General features: G+C 45.0%; 1 protein-coding gene across 2 annotated transcripts in view; it reads left to right on the top strand.

The window, feature by feature from the left end:
• The first annotated feature begins 1561 nt into the window (after positions 1-1561).
• JAKMIP2 (janus kinase and microtubule interacting protein 2) overlaps positions 1562-21471 on the top strand; it is a 49711-nt gene continuing 29801 nt past the window's right edge. For both annotated transcript variants that reach the window (XM_068159279.1, XM_068159288.1), the window contains exon 1: positions 1562-1640. The gene's annotated coding sequence lies outside the window, so the exon portion shown is untranslated. The remainder of the gene's footprint in view (positions 1641-21471) is intronic.

The following is a 21471-nucleotide window of genomic DNA, read 5'->3' as shown; positions in this document are numbered from 1 at the left end:
TAAGGACTGAGTTCATCAGTTTGTCTCCTCCAACTCGAGCTCAGGCACTTCATGTCAAGTTCAGAAACTTGTTTGATGACAGAGTGCCTACTGACAGGTCTGCTGTCTTGCGCTAGCTCTGGTTGGTAACAACATCTGTTGCACGAGGTGGTAGTGATTTGTTAAGGAGACAACTACATGCAAGTAGAGGTAGCTTTCTAGTGTCTATGAGCCATATATAATGCGCTACATTGTTAGAAACCCCAGTGGCCTTATAAAAATCATTAGCTGGCAGTGACAATTGGTGGTTAATTCTTATGCCAGATGAAATAGCTCCACTTCACCCATGAGGAAGCTGAAGCTGGGCCAGACTGGTCAGGTGTGCAGTGCCAGACTACTGAGTACTCATCCTTGCTTTCAATTCCCTTTTCTGATAGTTTCATGATAAAGGTTTGGAATGCTAGCAGTTGGTGAAGGAGTAAAGGAAACTGATGGAATTTGGTGTTTAGGACGGAGGACTCAAAATTTTGTCACTAGCTTTCTTCTGATTGTCACTGACCAAGGAACTACTTTATAAAAGGAGACAATCTGCAAATCCAGTACCCACCTCAACTCTCTTTTAGCTTCTATAAATGTGTTTGTTTTTTTTTCCTGTGGTTCAGAAAAAAACAACCCAGACCCCCAGCCTGCAATGTTTGCCTTTACTTAGACTCTTGTTGCTGTAGACCATTTTTCAGAAAAATGAGCACTTTCTCTGACCAGCTCTGCTACCCTTATTTCTCTGTAACCTGCCACAAGGACAAGGGTTGGAACTCTTGTTCATTGTCAACCTGCTGCATTCTTCCAGGGCTGTTGCTGTCAGTCTCTGGAAGGATGGGGATGAAGAGGCTTCCAAAGAATCTGAATAGCAAGGGCCTGTGGTGTCATTGTGTGCATAGCTGCCTCGCTCACGCTGGTGCTGTGCAGAAGTGCAATGGCTTCTGTGGGTCACCACGGTTTATTCAGATAGAAACGGTTCTCAGGCAGACTGGGCTGGATCTCGTTCCCGGAACGCTATGCACACCTTTCCCATGCGTGGCTCGTGGCTGCCTGGAACGCCAGCCCAGCACCCTCCATGCCGATGTCTCTTTCCTCCAGCACAACGATTTTTGCCATGAGGGGTGGTGTCAGGGTCTCGCTTGGGCCTCTCTCACCCCCGGCCTCCGCGCGTTTCCCGGGGTGGGGGGGCTGCCAGGCGCCGCGGTTCCGAGGGCTCTTTGTCGCCTGGGCTCTCTGGTCTGGGGGCGGCGGCCTCACAGACCCTGCGTTCCGCCGGCGGCCGCTGGGAGTCGGGGCGCGGTGGGGACCCCCTCCGCGGGCTCTGCCTCTGCCCGGGCCAGGCCGTGCCCGCCTCATCGCTCCCTTCGCTCCGCCGCGGCGTTGCCATGGCGGCCAGGCGCGCTGCTCTGCGCTGCGGCGGCGGGCGGGGCCTGCCGCAGACCCCGGCCCGGCAGCGCAGGCCTCCGCCGCGGGGAGGCGGCGGGGCGGGCGCCCGCGCTCAGCGTCGGCGCGCAGGAGGGCGGCGGGGCCGGGGCTGGGCGCTGGAGCCGCGGCGGCGGCGGGAAGATGGATGCGCCAGGCTCGTCCCTAGCCTCTCGGCATCCTCTCCTGGCCACGGCACGGTGAGCGGTGGCGGCTGGGGGGCTCGCCCGGTCCCCGCGGCGGCGGAACAATGACTGCGGCCGGCTGCGGAGGAATGGGGTGGAGGTGTGGGGCTAGGCGAGGAGCCGGGGCGGGGGAGAAGGAGCGATGGAGGCGAGCTGGCGATAGAGGAGGCAGCCGGAGCTGGTGATGGAGGAGAGGTGTGGCCGGGCGCAGCCCGCAGCGCGGTGCCAGAACCGCTGCAGCCTCTCCCGGCCTCGCACCATTGTGTGCCCGGTGCTCATTGTCTCTCCTCCCCGTACTGATCGCGGTGCGCTAGATGCCACCGCTGGGTACAAAGGGAGGGATTTTCCCAGAGCCGAACGGGATGTGCGGAGGCTGCGGCCGGCACTGCCTGCGCCGGACCTCAATGAGATGGCATCTGGGGCGGAGAGCAGAGCCCGGAGCAGCTGTGCGGGCGCTCCCCGGGTTATTTTTGCTCGAGGGCTGCTGCCTGCCCCATGGCACACACACCGCACACGGCTCCTTGCGAGCTCGGCTCTTCAGAAGCCTCCTGTGTGCGTATCGGGTTGCCAGGGCTGCTGTCTGAGGATGCGTGGGGAAACATCGCTCTGCAGCCCCTGCGAGCTCCATTTCTTTGTACGTGCAGTACAGGCCTGTTTCTATAGCCATCCCCCGACGGAACAGGCGCTGGGGCCGGCCGACTGCTTGTTCTGACACTGCCGATTGTAGCACCTGAGCCTCAGCATGGATGCTCAGGACAGGTCTGGGTGATGTGTTCGGGCTCTCTCGTGGCACTCAGTATTTATTTCTAGGCTGTTTCTGGTTTTTGTTGTGGATGCAACTACGTAAAAGATACTGAGTTTACCTTATAGGCAGGGTCGGGAGAGATTATGCATTTTCATAGTTGAATTTGAACTCTTGTAAGGAAAATAATAATGGGATGTCTATATTTTCAAACATCTGTGTTCTGATACTGACCTCTGCATCACTGTAAGGTGACACATTGGAGTCCAATTTCTCTATGAATCTTATTTCTTGGGTCAAATTCTCTACTGGTACACATATCATGCCTGATGTATCAGACCTGGGTGGCCCATCAGGAAAATGTTTTGTCCCTTTTCAGGCAGTAATGTGAGGTTTATTGCTTCTGCTCTGACTCAGGTTTTGTTTCTATTGATCTGTCCTACTGCTCTACAGAAAAATTTCAAATCCTGCTGTGCAGTGGATGCTAGCATGGCTGGCACTGGACCAGTGTGCTCAGATGGGTGACTGAGTGAGGTAAATACCTGGTGATTCCAAGAGGTTCATTGGGAATGGTCATGTCTGAGATAGATTATTGCTGAAGAAGGTATGACATGGGTGCTCTCTAAATAGTTCTGTAGCAATCAAAAGACACTGTGAATGTCTTGATACAAGAAGGACATGAAGCTATTAGGATGTGTCCAGACAGGGGCAACCAAAATGGGGGAAAGATCTCAAGAATTAGACTTATGAAGAGTGGGTAAAGTCACTTGACTTGTTCATCTTGGAGAAAGCTGAGGAGGGATCTCATTTCAACCTACAATTATCTCGAGGGGGACAGTGGAGAGGATGGTGCTGATCTCCCCTCTCCAGTGACAGGACACAAGGAACTGGAATAAAGCTGTGTTGGGAACAGTTCAGATTGGACATTAGGAGTAGCTTTGTCACTGAAGTGGTCATGTTACCAAACCTATCAGAGTGTAAGGAATGCTTGGACAAAGCTCTTAGTCAAATGGTTTAGTGTGAGGTGGTCCTGCAAGCATGTGATCCTTATGAGTCCATTCCAGCTGAGATATTCTGTGATTCTAATGAAGTTAGTGGGGTTGCAGCCAGTTCCACTCTTGCTTCCAAAGTGAGCAAAATCCCAAGGAGGAGACTCAGGGAGGTAAGGTTGTAAAGTTTCTGTGGAGTTGCCTGGTGGAGGTGGCTGGGAGCAGCTCTTGATGTGATTGTCCCTTATCACTTTCCCAGAGCTTTGGCAATGTGGTGGACTGCTGGGGATAGCTGGTTGTCAGCAGAGCTCCTAGCTGAAAGTGAGAGTGAGCTCCAGGATGCCAGTGAGACATACTGCAACCTTTCTCACTTGCTGATCTTGTACTGACTGTTCTGTTAGTGCCTGAAGGGCATGATCCTCATTGGAGGTGAATTTGAGCCAGATATTTCCAGTGTCCATCCCAAGCCTAACTGCCGGTTCTGTGATATATCAAATCCTAATGCATGCCTCAACTTCTGTTTTGATAAGCTTGTCCCTGCTACCTTTCAGTGGCTTCTGATAATCTCTCTGCTTCCAGAGGCCATTCCCAGCTAAATAATCTTCTGAATAATAGCCTCCTACTTACTGGGAACTGAACATAAGGTAACAGCTAAACCACAGTTGTGTGTTAAGGAGGTGATTGGCTATTGTATGTCATAAATGTATGCTGCTCTCTGGTAGACATTTTATTATCAAGACCTTGATGTAGCTGGAAGAATGCTACAAAATTTCTGTGCTATTACAAAGGGTAAGTGACCTCAGGGTCTTCTAGACAGAATGCTGTGAAACATAAGTGGCAAAATGATGCCCAGAATAATTTTCAGTTTTCACTTGTAGTCATCCATTTGATGACACAGTTGATATTTTGGTTTAAAGACTGTGTAAAAATAGTCCTCCAGCTGCAAAAAAGGTGTGGTGATGGATTCTGCTATCATAAGGCTGGTGTAACTCAGGCATAACTTGAGCAGTTGAGAGCAAATCAGTTTGTTAATGCCAACTTCTTTATTTTTTTTCCTTCCTCTTTTTAACCAAACTGTAGGAGACTGAAGATGCTTGAAATTTGATTTTCCCCTACTGAGTCATGATAATTTTTCATTGTGGTCATTATTTCTGCTTTCTATTTGCTTTGTGAAGTCATGAGGCAGCAAAACAGACCTTACCAGAAAGCATCACCTTCTAGTTAGTCATTCTTTGGATCCTCTAGGTTCCATCAGATTTCTCTTCAGTCTTTGTGCATGGCAATGCAATATTCGGGTTACAAGACTGCAAAAGAAATGTTTGTGTTTAAAACCTCAATTATTTTACTTGAATTTACAATGGCATGTTTGCATTATGTGTTTCCAAATCAATACCTTACTCAAATTCCCAGCAGGTGACCCCTTCAAAGATCCTCTCTAAATCTCTATCACTTGAAGATCTGGTCTTTATCAGATTATAACAAATTTATCTTCCCATTCTCAGAGATGGATTCTGTGCTGCCTTCTCTTTAGTAATCATCTACATCTGTGCAAAGCATCTGTGCAGTTCTCTGAGCTGTTGTCATCAGCTCTCAATATCTGGAAACCATGAGGGTAAAAACCCCTGTAATTTTTGTAGTACTTCTAGTTTCTGTATCTTTAAGGTCTATCTGAATTTCACCTTTTAAATACAAGGACTAAGTAATCTTTGCTCCAGGAGGTGGGACTCTAAATAGAAAATTCAGCAGCGTATTGGCAGAGTAGTGAAAAAGGTCCGTGGTCTCATCACACTGAATGCTGTCAAGTTAAATAAGTGTAAATACAGCTTCTTTGTACATGACAGAAAACCAGTGTGGATCACAGTCTGCAGCTTAGAGACTAAATCATCCAATGAACTTTAAAGGGAAAATAATGACATGCACGCACTTTCAGCAGGCTTCCCGTTCAGCTCACTACGATTTGCAGTGCTGTATGATTTGCTTGCCAGGCATTTGGGTCACTGGTGGGTAGCTGAGAAACTCTCACATCCTGGAAACTTTAGGACTTGTGTTTCATCTGGAAGGTCACATTTGGGCATCAGAGCCAGTTCCCCATGTAAAACAGTCTGAATCAGCTATTTCCAGACGAGAAGCGAAGTGAACTGATAGATGTGACCATCTATATAGCACAGTTAAACAACAAAGAGGCAAATGAATGCAGCAAACAGTGTGAAATCCTGTTAGTTAACAAACACCAACAAATAAGGAATACAAGTGGAGACTGGATAGGCCACAGCTGCATTTCTAACTTTGGGTGGAATGTAACTCTGTGGGGAATAACAAAGCAAGCTGATATACCTGAGAGAATGGCTTAGCTAGAAAAGTTGCTGTGGTATGGGAGCTCTTAAAACAATAATGCAAAGCATAACATTGTCTCAGAATATTTTACCAGAAATCTTCAAATGAAATACTTGAGAATGGCTGATGCTGAAGTAGACTTTTTTTTTTTCAATCTCCCATTTTCACTTTATGCATTTCATTCTCCACCTGGGAGGTAACATCTCACAGTTGCTGTTTAACACCTGTACTCCAATCATCAAGCTATTTGTTGAATTTTGTTGAAATTGTTTATTTTATACTCTTTCAAGGCTTTAGGGAAAAGCCTCATTAAACCTTACATTGCATGGACTGTAAACAAAAGGTCTAAGTTATGTGGAATCTAAAACTGAAAAGAAGAAATGGTCGTTCCATTAAGGTGCCTGGTGGTTTAAGGCAATCAATGAGTGAGGGAGTCAGGGCTTCTGCATTTAGAGATGGGGATGGGGGCAGGGAGGGGGGAATGTTGATTTTCTTTTAAAATGGAGACAGAAATATCTTTCATTATTCATTTCTATGCTGTCTCTGAAATCCTAAGAACCATTAATGGTACAGGTGCCAGAAATTGATTAGAGTCAATCCTGGTTTGTGTTTAGGGTAGGTTTGGTGCACAAATATTTTGGTGGTGAGTTTTTGAAAGACTTCAAAGTGTATTAATACATAATACACACTTGTGTTTTCATGAGCATGAATGTTATTTGTGTTCTTGAAGTTCTGTTATTCATAGATAAGTTCTTGGGGTTTTGTTACACTTTGCTTATGAGATTTAACACATCCAAGTGCCGGGTTCTGCACATTGGCCACAGCTACCCCATGCAGAGCTACAGGCTGGGGTCAGAGCGGCTGGAGAGCAGCCAGGTAGAGAGGGACCTGAGGGTACTGGTCGAAGGTAGGCTGAACATGAGCCTGCAGTGTGCCCAGGCAGCCAAGAGGGCCAATGGCATCCTGGCCTGCATCAAGAACAGCGTGGCCAGCAGGAGCAGGGAGGTCATTCTGCCCCTGTACACTGCACTGGTTAGGCCACACCTTGAGTCCTGTGTCCAGTTCTGGGCCCCTCAGTTTAGGAAGGATGTTGACTTGCTGGAACGTGTCCAGAGAAGGGCAACAAAGTTGGTGAGGGGCTTGGAACACAAGCCCTATGAGGAGAGGCTGAGGGAGCTGGGGTTCCTTAGCCTGGAGAAGAGGAGACTCAGGGGTGACCTCATTGCTCTCTACAACTACCTGAAGGGAGGTTGTAGACAGGCGGATGTTGGTCTCTTCTCCCAGGCAGCCAGTACCAGAACAAGAGGACACAGTCTCAGGCTGCGCCAGGGGAGGTTTAGGTTGGATGTTAGGAAGAAGTTCTATACAGAGAGAGTGATTGCCCATTGGAATGGGCTGCCTGAGGAGGTGGTGGAGTCACCATCGCTGGAGGTGTTCAGGAGGAGACTTGATTGGGTGCTTGGTGCCATGGGTTAGTTGTTCAGGTGGGTTGGATTGGTTGATGGGTTGGACGCTATGATCTTGAAGGTCTCTTCCAACCTGGTTATATTCTATGTATATGTATTCTATGTATTTAATAAGTTAAGGTTCTGCAAGCTGCTGTATTCTGTCTCTGTGCATTGGTGAGGAGCAAAATGAAATACAGTCATTTTTTTGAGAATCAGCTAGGAGAATGCTTTAATTTACTGTGGGCCTTAGTAATATCCCCTGCTTATCTTCTCTTTCTGATGGGAAATTGTAATGGGTTATAAGCAGTCTTTGACAAACAAAGAGTGCGTGGGGACAGTTGCACTTGAAAAGCGTTGAGTAATTTATGGCTGAAAGAGCGATTTTGTCGGTTACTATTTGGTAGCTTATAACTAAGCAAGAGGTTGCATTAATTGATTTGGAAATGCCTTTAAGAATGAACCTGTAAGTGTTTTAGAGGCAGAACTGTTTCACCCATGTGTCTACAGGGGTAGGTATTGCTGACCCAGTGGTGTTCAGCCCGTCTTCATAAGGCTCTGTGCTAGCAACGCCCCGTTGAGTTGCGTCACGTATTTTTGTAGGTCACAGCATGACCTACATGTTGCCGTTTTCCTGGAGTGTGCAGTCAGTGCCAGTGAGCTGTGTGGCAGCCTGTGTTAGGGGAACTCAATGGAGGTGTAAGCAGTGTCCTTGGAAACTGATTTGAAACTGTACACAATAGCTTCATGCCTATTAAAATCTCTGAAATTCCCATAAGGTACTTTTCTGGTTTCAAATGCAACCTTAATGGAGATGTGTGTGTGTGTGTGTGTGTTCAAGACAGTATTCTGAATGCCTTATAGCTGAAACCTCTTACTTCTTTAGCACTTTGCTATGTCATGTATGAACCTGCATCTCGATGGGTCTGATGGGTAGCTTTGTTCTTAAATCCTTGCCAGCTCAGAATACATCTCAACCCTTTGTACACAGGAGGAGAGCACTGCTCCCCTGGTCAGTACTAGCAGATGCTTCCATTTATAAAGCAACACAGTTCATCCTGTAAATATCAGGGGTCACTTTTAAATGGTAAACTGTGAGGATAAATATGACATTTAAGATGAGTTTTGCTTTATCCTGCTTGTTTATTTGTTGAGTCCTGTTCTTCGCATTATGAGCAGAGTGACAGGAACCTATCTTTTGAACATATGATAGAGGAGCAAGAATGACAGTAACTCAAATGAAAAAACCCAACTCTGATCACAGTGTGGTCATAAGTGAATAGTTTGGAGCATTTCTAGTGAATGCTGCTTGTGATGTTTTTATTTTTGAAGGTATTTTCACTGTAAAAGATGGATAGAAATAGCTAATGGGATATCCACATATGTGTTTATGTTTCTACTGAAAAGCTGATGTGAAGAGACAAACTGTAATGGGAATGCTCAGATTCTATTCCCAGAAAAAGGAAAGAAAGGGCAAGTATACAGGACTGAGCTCTGGTGAGACCCCACCTGGAGTACTGAGTCCAGTTCTGGAGCCCCTATTACAAGAGGGATGTGTACGTGCTGGAGCATGTCCAGAGAAGGGCCACGAGCATGATCAGAGGGCTGGAGCACCTCTCCTATGAGGACAGACTGAAGGAGTTGGGGCTGTTCAGTCTGGAGAAGAGGAGGCTCCCAGGTGACCTAATTGTGGCCTTCCAGTATCTGAAGGGGGCCTACAGGAAGGCTGGGGAAGGACTTCTCAGGATCTCAGGTAGTGATAGGACTAGGGGGAATGGAATGAAGCTGGAGGCGGGGAGATTCAGGCTAGATGTGAGGAGGAGGTTCTTCACCATGAGAGTGGTGAAACCCTGGAATGGGTTGTCCAGGGAGGTGGTTGAGGCCCCATCCCTTGCGGTGTTTAAGACCAGGCTGGACGAGGCTCTGTCCAGCCTGATGTAGTGTGGGGTGTCCCTGCTCATGGCAGGGGGGTTGGCACTAGATGGTCCTTGTGGTCCCTTCCAACCCTGACTGATACTATGATACTATGACATGGAAAGCTGGAGCAATGCATGCATGAGGTTCTGCAAGTCATTGATAGTGATACAATGGAGAAGAAAGAACACATTTTGAAGTGACATGGAACTGCAAGCTGACATGATCTTTTCATCTCAGTTGGCTTTCTTACTATTATGCATTTCAATTAAATAAAAGATGTTCTTGCTGGCATGTTAAAATCAAAATCAATGAAAAGAGAGCATGATATTATAAACTTTGGGAGCTGCAGTGTTCCAGGCTGTACATGTTGTCTCTGCTAGTGGTTGAGTGTGACCCTACTTGCAGAAAATAACAAAGAAACTTGCAATATATATATATATATATTTATATACATGCAAGTTATTATATTTTAATACATTATATATTTATAATATTATATATAAAAACATAATAAGTAATAATAAATTATAATAATATATCAATATATATTTATAATATTATATATAAAATATATAATAACTTGCATACAAAGCCATCTTTTTAGTGAACTAATAATGGACCTTGAATAATGCTTAAAGTAGGGAGCCACTGACATGTTTTCTTAGGCCCTCATCTTGCAGTGAGGTGGATGGGTTGAAGGGAATAAACAAACCATTTATTTAGAAGAGAATAAACCAAACCAGGTTGGAAGAGACCTTCAAGATCATCGCGTCCAACCCATCAACCAATCCAACTCACCTAAACAACTAACCCATGGCACCAAGCACCCCATGAAGTCTCCTCCTGAACACCTCCAATGATGGTGACTCCACCACCTCCCCGGGCAGCCCATTCCAATGGGCAATCACTCTCTCTGTATAGAACTTCTTCCTGACATCCAACCTGAACTTCCCCTGGCACAGCCTGGAAACTGTGTCCTCTTGTTCTGGTACTGGCTGCCTGGGAGAAGAGACCAACATCCGCCTGTCTACAACCTCCCTTCAGGTAGTTGTAGAGAGCGATAAGGTCACCGCTGAGTCTCCTCTTCTCCAGGCTAAGCAATCCCAGCTCCCTCAGTCTTTCCTCATAGGGCTTGTGTTAAGAGTTCATCCTTTTCCTTACAGTCCTGCTATTCTGTTCTGTTCTGTTCTGTTCTGTTCTGTTCTGTTCTATTCTATTCTGTTCTGTTCTGTTCTATAATAGTGTGTCTGTGTCCATGAACATCTCGTGCTGAAAAATACCAGTTCCAGAAAATGTCTGTTTCCTTTCAGGATAGGACAGGATTTTGTGTTTTCTCTGGTGATGTTCTTGGTGTGCATTGTGTTATGGCAACATCTAGGGAAATAGCTGTACGAAAAAGAGACAGATGGTATTTCAGCCACAGAATACTAGAATATTGGTTTAACAAATCTCCTCAGCTTTGCAGTGGATAACAATAATGCTTCTGTCCCCCTTTGACTGTTTCCATGGAGCCGCCAGCAGCTTGGATAGAGTTTTTTGGCTGATGTTTTAGAGTGAGGGCCAATGGTAATTTTAGCATGAGCGGCCTAGCAGCACCAGAGTCATCCTGGATTCCTTGTGCAGAACCCTGAATCCCATGGGTGCCTTGGGCTCAGTTCTGAAGATATTTTAATATTCCTGAAAATTATTTGGTATTGATTAAAAATCTAATTCAATAGTGTGATTTTTTTTTCCCCCATGCAATCAAAAGCAGGAAGTGGTTAAGGTTTGTTCTGAAGAGCTGTTCACTCCCATTTGGTGGAATCATGGAATTATAGAATTGTTAGGGTTGGAAGGGATCTCAAGGATCATCTAATTTCAACCCCCCTGCCATGGGCAGGGACCCCTCACACTACATCATGTTGCTCAGAGCCACATCCAGCCTGGCCTTAAAAGCCTCCAGGGATGAGGCTTCCAGCATCTCCCTGGGCAACCTGTTTCAGTGTCTCACCACCCTCATGGTGGGGAGCTTCTTCCTAACATCCAGTCTGAATCTACCCCTTTCTAATTTTTTCCCATTCCCCCTAGTCCCATCACTCCCTAACACCCTAAAAAGTGCCTCCCCAGCTTTCTTGTAGGCCCCCTTAAGATACTGGAAGGCCACAATTAGGTCTCCTCAGAGCCTTCTCTTCTCCAGACTGAACAGCCCCAACTCCCTCAGTCTGTCCTCATAGGAGAGGTGCTCCAGCCCTCTGATCATCCTTGTGGCCCTTCTCTGGACATGTTCAAGCACCTCCAGATCCTTTCTGTAATAGGGGCTCCAGAACTGGGCACAGCACTCCAGGTGGGGTCTCACCAGAGCAGAGCAGAGGGGGTGAATCACCTCCCTCAACCTGCTGGCTATGCTTCTCTTGAAGCATAAAAAACACTGAAAATATTTGCAGCAAGCCTGAGCTGAGTTTTTGGGTTGATCTTGGGACGCTTAATTAGGATATTATACTGAAATAATATAAATTGTGCTTTTAACCACAGCTTTTCTTGATTGTGCATTCTGTTATGTGACTTAACACACAGCATGAAGTGCAGTAATTAGGGATTTAATTTTATTCTGAAACAATGCAAAACACAGGTAAATAAAAAGCCAAAGCAAAGACTTGATTTTGGATTTATTCAAACCCCTCTGGCAGAATGAGACCTGTATGTTCCCTGTATAGCTAGCAGAAATACAGTGATGGGAACTGGCTGATCATGGAGTCACAGAATATATCTGTTTGGAAGAGACCTCAAAGATGATCCAGTCCAACCAATGTGGAAATGTTATTTCCCTAAAGTATTTCTTAGGACCAGATTAACAAACAAGCATGAATGCAGTCAAGCTACTGGGATGAAATTTCAAGCAAGTAAGTACTGGAAGTATTCCTGCAGTTCCCAAGGGAGTTTCACTATTTTGTGGGAGTGGAAAATGTCTCTCAAAATTGTGGCACATTGTTGGCAGAGATGGTGACGTAAACAAAGGCCACAAGGATTTGTTGACTATGAAAAACCATCACAGTGGCACTGGCTTTAGTTTTCGTGATTTGCATTAAGGAGCTGCTGTCCTGGGTTACCACAACCTCCTCTCACAAGCCCCTCTCTCCCTATGTAGATGAGGGAAAGTGGCGCAAAACCCCTCTGGGGTAAGTTAAAGAGTTTTACTGGAAATGATACAATGTACAATTATCTTAGCCTGTCTGCAGAAAAGTGCAGCAAAATGCAGAAGCAGCAGCAGAAGCCAGCGACCTTTCCCAACCCCCTGCCCTGCAGCCCACCCAGTGGAAAATACCAACCCCCCAAAACTGGAAACTGGAAGGAGCAGGTGGAACAAGAAGCCTCTCATGTTACAATTTGAACTTCCAGCCCCATGACACTTTGCTCCACCCAGCAATTTCATTTTGAAGCTGGCATGACAGCAGCTTGGTGTTGAGTATCAGCAGCAAATTCAACTCAACTGATGACACTTGCAAAGCTAGGGAAGAGCCACTAGAAGGCATGAAGATTTGGTTGACTTAAAGCTTGCAGAAGAAGTTGCCTTTGTGTCTGACATAGGGGTGGATATTGATTTGTATCCCTGAACCACTAAGCTTGTCTTTTTGGAAGGGCATAACAGCGCAACTTGAGATTTCGCTTTGCCGTGTTCTGAAGTCCTGGTTCTAGAGTCAGAATCGGGATCTAGAGCCAGAGTCCTTGGATCAGCAGTCTTGATTTGGGAAAACTCCTGATGGGGTTACCTAACCTGAATCCCGGCACCATTTTCTGGAGGAGAGATGGATCAGCAGAGTTATGAATTAGCCTGTTAATCACTGTCTTGGCAAGAGTTTAAATGCTGGCTCTGGGCCCCAGAGAAGACAAGCTTAGATGAGACTTTCTGGTTCTTCACATAGCCAAATCCACATCAGAGGGGAACAAATGTCACCCTCTACTTGAGCAGAGCCAAGTGTCTGATAGCATGGCTTTAGGAGGAGCACATGAATTACTTGTGGTCCCTGTCTGCTCTTGCTATCAGAAAGCAGAAAGTTAAAGTATTAGTGAAATTGAAATATGGCCATTCGAGTGAGCTCAGAGGGGATGAGACTTTTCCTATGGGCAAGGAAAATAAAAGCAGTTTCAGGTATAATCTGCTTGTTCAGCAGTGGTAAAATGACTTCTCCATGAGTTCCTCTTTGGTAGAACAGAGGTGATTATGAAAATGAGACAGTTCAAGAAATCCTGGTTGTCCCTCCCTAATATTTTACTGCCTTGTTATCCCCAGAAACTTCCTAATTTCAGAGAATTCAATTAAGAGAATGGGAAGTGGATTCATCTGCCCTGTTACAGGTGATCAGTCAATCTCTTGAAAGGGACAGAAGAGAGGAGCTAGTGCTTGTGCCAATATCCTGTCCAAAGTGTTTATTCTTTCTACTAAGGACTTCTGAGAAAGACGAGTATCACTGAAATACTGGGAGTAATTAAGCCTACTTGGTCAGATGTGGCCTGATGCTCTCTCGCTGTGGATGGGACAGGTTGATGTTAACAGTTCCCTGAGCTATTAGCTGTTGAGCAGCGACTGTCAGCTGTGCTGAGCTGTGTGATGTTTGCTCAGACACTTTGTGCTCCACTCCAGCACAGAGGAGCTGAAGCTGCCCACTTGCTCTGGAAATCTCCAGCTTATCAATGCTGTTTCCTTTATGATAAGCCTCACAGAATCAAATACACTTACTTCTGGAGGCAGAGTGCTTTCCAGAGCTGACATGCAATGATGATTTGGTCATGAGATATATGCTTGCTGATACTGCATGGTAGAATCCAACCTGGCGAGGTTTTGCAACTTCCTCGGTGTGCTGTGAAGGAAGCCATCGTTTCTTGCAGCTCTGTAGATCAGCTTGAGAATGAAAGTTGGAGAAGAGTGGGTGGCATCTATTAAGAGTTTTGTTTCTTTATGCTGTGAAAGCTGTTCTGTCAAACAACTGGTTGATATCAGATTTGGTAAACAAATCTTCACGGAACTCACAGGTGTTGTGAACTGAAGCAACCTTCTTGCTGCAGGGTTTTTTTCAGCGTTTCATTAGAGCTTGGTTTGACAGAGAGGCTTGGATTTTTGACACAGCTGTTTAATTTTTAAGCATGGCAGTATACAAACCAAAATAGTACTCTCAACAATGATTCATTGATTTCTCAATAGCAGGACAATTTCCAAAAGAGAAATATCAAAGTTCTCATCTCTTTTCTGTTAGCCAGGGATTTCCTTCATTTGCAGAATTTTCCACACTACATGAATTATGATTTTACTTTATTTCTTTATTTATTTTAAAACCAGCTCTAGATATTTGAGACTGATTGAAATCTACTTAGATTTGATCCCTTTTTTCCCTCTCCCTCTGTCCTCAAGGACTTTCTAATATTTTTTCAATGCTAAGAAGGGAAGAGATTTAGAAATTCAGAGAGCGGATTTGTCTCACAGTACTAATCATGACCTGGTCTAGAATTTCATGCCTTTGGACTCAATAGGGTCAGCACAGCTTTAGGGACAGATGCAACCCTGTGGTTAATAGAGAATAGAATAGAATAGAATAGAATAGAATAGAATAGAATAGAATAGAATAGAATAGAATAGAATAGAATAGAATAGAATAGACCAGACCAGGTTGGAAGAGACCTTCAAGATCATCGTGTCCAACCTATCATCCAACACCATCTAATCAACTAAACCATGAAACCAAGCACCCTATCAAGTCTCCTCCTGAACACCTCCAGTGATGGTGACTCCACCACCTCCCCAGGCAGCCCATTCCAATGGGCAATCACTCTCTCTGTGTAAAACTTCCTCCTAACCTCCAGCCTAAACCTCCCCTGGTGCAGCCTGAGACTGTGTCCTCTTGTTCTGGTACTGGTTGCCTGGGAGAAGAGACCAACCTCTGCCTGTCTACAGTCCCCCTTCAGGTAGCTGTAGACAGCAATAAGGTCACCCCTGAGTCTCCTCTTCTCCAGGCTAAGCAACCTCAGCTCCCTCAGCCTCTCCTCATAGGGCTTGTGTTCCAAGCCCCTCACCAACTTTGTTGCCCTTCTCTGGACACGTTCCAGCAAGTCAACATCCTTCCTAAAATGAGGAGCCCAGAACTGGACACAGCACTCGAGGTGCAGCCTAACCAGTGCAGTGTACAGGGGCAGAATGACCTCCCTGCTCCTGCTGGCCACACTGTTTCTGATGCAGGCATATTGTGAACTTACAGGGCTCTGTGAAGATTGTGATGTGCTGTGCAGACAATTATGTTTTCTTATTGATGATGCTGGGGTTTTGAGAGGGACAAAGGAGTGAATAATGTTGACCAAGCGCAGTGCTTTGTTAAATTTGGAAACACAGACACAAGCATCAAGTTTCTCTCTCTTTATTTTTTTTTTTTTTAAACTTCATGTCAGTAGGAGCACTTAAGTCAGTGGACTTCCTTGTGGTTTTTTAATGCATACATACATTTTTGTCTCACAGAATCACAGAATGTTATGGGTTGGAAAGGACTGCCAGAAGTCATTGAGTCCAACTCCCCTGCCAAAGCAGGATCACCTAAGGCAAGCTGCACAGGAAGGCATCCAGACAGGTTTTGAAAGTCTCCAGAGAAGGAGACTCCACAACCTCTCTGGGCAGCCTGTCCTAGTCCCTTGGTCAACATTTTGTGTTCCTCCTTTCAGCCTAATCTATGCTTAGCATGATGTGTCGCGTTGTAGCCATCTCTTGCCCATATCTAAACTGCTGCTTCCAAAAAATGCCTCCTGTCTAAAAGGAGCTTTAATACACTGAAGAACTGCTCTTTTGGTTTTTTTTAATTATGTGTGCAGAGGTACATGGATGCCTAATTCTCCTTTGCTCTCATGATAGCTGTGTGCACTTTCTCATCAATCAGGAATGCATTTCTACCTCCTGTGGCCACTTGGGCCTCTGAGAAAGTCCTAGGAGAAGGGCGTTTGCTGTCGAATTATTTATGTTATGTTGATGTTTGAGATACATTAGCTATTACAAGATGCCAAGGAAGCACAGAGAGTGGCTGCTGAACCTGCCTGGTTTTGATTTCTGTACAAGCAGATGTGTTTTCAAAAATGCCATATGCCCTCAGACCTCCTGGAGCACACAGCCTGTCAAAAGGGCAATGTATTTAACTTCGGGTCTTTAGAAGTGGATGCCTGAAGAGAAGGTTTACTGGCAAATGGAAGCCACCCACCCATTTCATAGCCAGGTAAACCATACATATGGGATGACAAATAATTCTCCTAGCTAGCTAATAATGAAAACTTTCTCAGTGATTTGTAGTTTCATATTTCTTACTGAAGATTTTATTCACTAAAAACTTCAAATCTTAACACAGACCTTTGCTATACCAGAACAATTTGTTAGGGATGAGCACAGGCTTAAGGTGGAGATGCCATTTGAAAAAAAATTCTTCTGTAGTGTCTTTTGCAGGTAGGAGAGACATAAAGTAAGGGGTTTAATATGTTCTTTATGAACATAGCTTTTCAATGACTGGAAAAAGAGGTGTGGATAGCAGGGAGCAGTTAGGATACTAGGAAGTAACTGAAACATCTGATCCAGTTCTAGTGACACATTGTCCTTTGTCACTTAAGGCTTGACAGAAATAATCTGTGTAGTGCTTCAGAAAATGTCATGAAAGCCTGTGTATGTATGGGAAGTGCCAAGCTGTCACTCAGATTAGAAGTCTGCAAACTCAGGTATCCTACTAGTGAAGAATGCAGTGCTACCAAAGAGCATTTTAGGAAACGTGAAAACTTCAGGGAATTGTTTAATATCTAGACAGAAATAACCACTGTCTTCTGGTCACAGAATCATAGAATGGTTTGGGTTGGAGGAGACCTTTAAAGAGATATCGGCTACTAAAACTCCTCTCAGCTACGTACTGGAAAAGAAGCCACCAAATATGAGGATGTGGCAGTAGTCCATTGCTGCTGTCTTAGTTTAAGAAGGACATTGAAACACTTGAACGTGTCCAGAGAAGGGCAACAAGGCTGGGGAGAGGCCTTGAGCACAAGCCCTATGAGGAGAAGCTGAGGGAGCTGGGATTGTTTAGCCTGGAGAAGAGGAGGCTCAGGGGTGACCTCATTGCCCTCTACAACTACCTGAAAGGTGGTTGTAGCCAGGAAGGGGTTGGTCTCTTCTCCCAGGCAACCAGCACCAGAACAAGGGGACACAGTCTGAAGCTGCGCCAGGGGAGGTTTAGGCTCGAGGTGAGGAGGAAGTTCATTCGTCATTGGAACGGGTTGCCCAGGGAGGTGGTGGAGTCATCGACCCTGGAGGCGTTCAAGGGGAGATTGGACATGGCACTTGGTGCCATGGTCTAGTCATGGGGTCTGTGGTTACAGGTTGGACTCGATGATCCTTGAGGTCCTTTCCAACCTAAGTGATACTGTGATACTGTGATATTGTTATTGCTGGGACCAGAACTGGAGGTTTCCAGCTCTGAAACTTCAGATGTTAAAATGTCAGCCCAGGGATGGAGGACCTGAGTGCTTACTTTAAAGCTCCTTAGACAGGTCTGGTGCTATTTTTGAAAAATATGAGGTAAGTGTTCCCACTTCATGGGGGAGTTAGAGACCAGGCACTGCTGAGAACCTGTTGTGAATGTTTTGGCACACTATTACTTTTATAAATCTGGTTGTGCATTCCCACAGATGGTAGCTTTGGGAGACTTCTGCTCTCTAGATGAGGTGCAGAGGGGAAAACAAAATGTATTCTGAAGAGTGGGTTATACTCTATTGCTGCCTGTCAGTGAGCAGCAGTTTGATAGAGAGGAATTTAAATGCTGTTTTCCACCACTGATGTGAAAAAAAGTTTTTTTTCCCCCAATTGATTATATTATTTGTTCAAAGAAAAATATCACAGCTGAAATTTTCATGAAGCCTATAATAGTTATAGGCCCAAATTCCACTGAATATTTGGGCACAAAATATGCAGGAGGAGACAAACTATTTTTGGGGTCCATTTCTATTGTGTTTGAAAGCCAGATGATGAAAGAGTCATCAGGATGAGCTGATATCTCTGCTCTTAGAGTCACAGAATTATTTCTATTGGAAAAGACCTCCAAGATCATTGATTCCAACCATCAACCCAACACCACCATGGCCATTAAGCCATGTCCAAAAATGCTGTGTCCACAGGTTTCTTGAACACCTTCAGAGATGGTGACTCCACCACCTCCCTGGGCAGACTTTTCCAAGGTCTGATCACTCTTTGAGTAAAGAAATTTTTACTCATATCCAACCTATATTCCCTGGTGCAATTTGGTGCCATTTCCTCTTGTGCTTTTAAAGACTTCTTTGAGATGGTGTAAGTTTGCACTATTGGCAATGTCTTGATATTCATAGACAAAGAACAGCTGCCCAGTAATTACTATTTGGAAAAGGCATATTCTGAAGTTATGTCATTAGATGTACACACTTGAATGTGTGTCTGTGTATTTAGCCACATGCAAGGTGTATAACGTGGTGTGTTTATTGGGGCAGGAGCAAAATTTACATTTTGTGTATTGTTTTCTAAGCATGTGACCTTGATTCTCCTTGCACCCACAGCCAAGTTACATCAACCATTTATGTTTGTCCCCTACATGCATTTCCTTTTGCATGAACAATTTAGGCCTCCCATTTCAAGCAGGTCTTGTATGCAATTGATGAAGAAAGCTAACCCATGGTTCAGAAGACAAAAATGGTCTGGTTGGATTCCTCTAATACATTTTTCTAGAGTCAAGCAAGGTACAATGGCAAAGATTCTTGCTACAAATGGGGAGAGTCATGCAGCGAGCTGTTGCAGCACTCTAAGAGAATGATGGCCTCAGTTATGTTCCTGACAAGGCCCCAGGCAGTGTCTGTGATGGAAATGGGGGCTCGCCTGTCAGATGTGCAAACTGGAGCATGTATGCCCATAGCTGTTGGCTTGGTGTGGTGCTTGGGGCTCTTCATACTCGGCTGAGCTTCCCCTGCAGAGAATGTGGGGTTTCTCTTGTGCTGTTGTTCCAGTGTGAATGGGAAAGCATTTTCTGTGACTTGTTTTGTTTGTTGCAAACAAAAAGAGAAAGGAGCCAATCTCCCTAAAGACAAATTGTTTTGAAATGGCCTGACCCCAGCTAGGTTATTGTTGGGAGCAACGTTAAGAGTATAGTTCTTTGTCACTTCAGATAGGGGATAATGGTGTTATGGGGGGAAGGTGTAGGTGTAGTTTTCCTCTATACTTTTGCTAGTGTATTACCAAGCCCAAATATTAATAAGCAGGTAATCTAGAATGCCATGGGAAAGAACAAAATCAGGAAATAAATGGGAAGTGGGGAGGGGGGATTAAAAGGAAAGCATGGAAGCAAAGGAAAAGTAATAGCAATGGGTGACATTTGTAGGACAGAAGAAAACTGAAGATTAAAGAGGCTTCTTAGGCAGACTCTTCTAGTGGGATTGCTCATCCAGTTGTACTTGTCTTTTTATAGTCAGTCTTAAAGATTACAGAGTGCTTTCCTTGAGGCATTCCTGGAGTTTTATGGCTTGTTCTGCCACAGGAAGCGGCGCAGTGTTATCTGCACACTCAGTGCTTGTCATACTCTGAGACTGGTATTTGCTTCACACCTCTGGGACTGTAAATATAAATAAACTTCTTCTACCTGCTTATAGTGTGCAGCTAAGCTTGAACTGATCTTGGAAAAAATCCAGCACAACAAAACAACACAAAAAAAATTTCCCAACAAGTCCTGAAATTCAAAGTAACTTTTCATACAATAGCAGTTCTAATGAAGTTCAAGTGTAGCCATGATCTCTCACTGATAAATACACCAGTGCCTCTTGTAAGAAGTGTGGCTAATTCTTCAGTGAATTCATGTAGATTTGCATTCAAGATGCATTTCAAAAGAAATGTGTGCAGCTGTTACTTCAGAATTTACTGGGTGGATTTTCTGGGGAGAGGGGCAAAATAAAATCTTTCCTTGAGAGCTCCAGACTGAATGTATTATGCTTTAGGAATGGGTTTAATCCTGTCTTCTTGGATGAAATCTGCACATAGGATTTTTAACTTTTTTTTTTTTTTTTTTTTTTTTTTTAATTAAACCATCTTTTTTTTGCTTAACCAGGGTTTTTTTTATGGCTCCAAGTACTCCAACAATAATTCCTACAGATCACAGTATCACAGTATCGCCAAGGTTAGAAGAGACCTTGAGGATCATTGAGTCCAACCTGTCACCACAGACCCATGACTAGACCATGGCACCAAGTGCCACGTCCAATCCCCTCTTGAACACCTCCAGGGATGGGGACTGCACCACCTCCCTGGGCAGCACATTCCAATGACGAATGACTCTCTTGGTGAAGAACTTTCTCCTTACCTCGAGCCTAAACTTCCCCTGGCGCAGCTTCAGACTGTGTCCCCTTGTTCTGGTGCTGGTTGCCTGGGAGAAGAGACCAACCCCTTCCTGGCTACAACCACCCTTCAGGTAGTTGTAGAGGGCAATGAGGTCACCCCTGAGCCTCCTCTTCTCCAGGCTAACAACCCCAGCTCCCTCAGCCTCTCCTCATAGGACTTGTGCTCAAGGCCTCTCCCCAGCCTTGTTGCCCTTCTCTGGACACATTCAAGTGTCTCAATGTCCTTCTTAAACTGAGGGGCCCAGAACTGGACACAGTACTCAAGGTGCGGCCTAACCAATGCAGAGTCCAGGGGCACAATGACCTCCCTGCTCCTGCTGGCCACACTATTCCTAATACAGGCCAGGATGCCATTGGCCTTCTTGGCCCCCTGGGCACACTGCTGGTTCATGTTTAGGCGGCTGTCAATCAGCACCCCCAGGTCCCTCTCTGATTATACTGACACGAGCTGGTAGAGGGCAAAGCTGCTGCTAGTGTGTGTGGCAGTCATTCATTGTAAATAATTCTGCCAGTCTTTGTGCTTGCAGATGTCTGACAGATGCTTCCTGCAATCTCTGAATGGTTGCATTGCCAATTATTAGGGCCGTCTTATTCTCACAGTCTGGGAACACTATTGGTGGTTTTAATTTTCTTGAGTTGATACATCTAATGGCATTAGCACTGTGCCCTGTGCCCTTCACAGAGTGCTGAAGGCTGCATCTCACTGAAATCAAGGGAATTTATTTATCTAGGGAACTAATCTGTTTCTTCTCAGACTTAGAATTTAGGATTTGATCCTATGCACTGCTGAGAACAAGTTAGTCTCATTGGTTCCCTCTCATCCTTTGGAATTGAGAATGCTCAGGAACTTGCCAATAACAAAGAAAAATGTGAAAACCCCAAACAAGCACCCCCAAAAAAACCCAACCAACAAACTTGTGTGTTTATGGAACAGAGAGACACTCGTGTTCATAGTGATAAAGAAAAAGCCCTTGGCTTCCTGATCTGCTGATGTGATTAAGCTCACTGCATCCCTCTTGGAACAGAATTTT

Source organism: Melanerpes formicivorus, unplaced genomic scaffold, assembly GCF_026170545.1.
Source record: "Melanerpes formicivorus ecotype bairdi unplaced genomic scaffold, bMelFor1.0.p_v2 SCAF_2, whole genome shotgun sequence".
Classification (NCBI taxonomy): domain Eukaryota; kingdom Metazoa; phylum Chordata; class Aves; order Piciformes; family Picidae; genus Melanerpes; species Melanerpes formicivorus.
The sequence above is the reverse complement of the archived record's forward strand: the minus strand, read 5'-3'. Positions and strand labels throughout refer to the sequence as shown.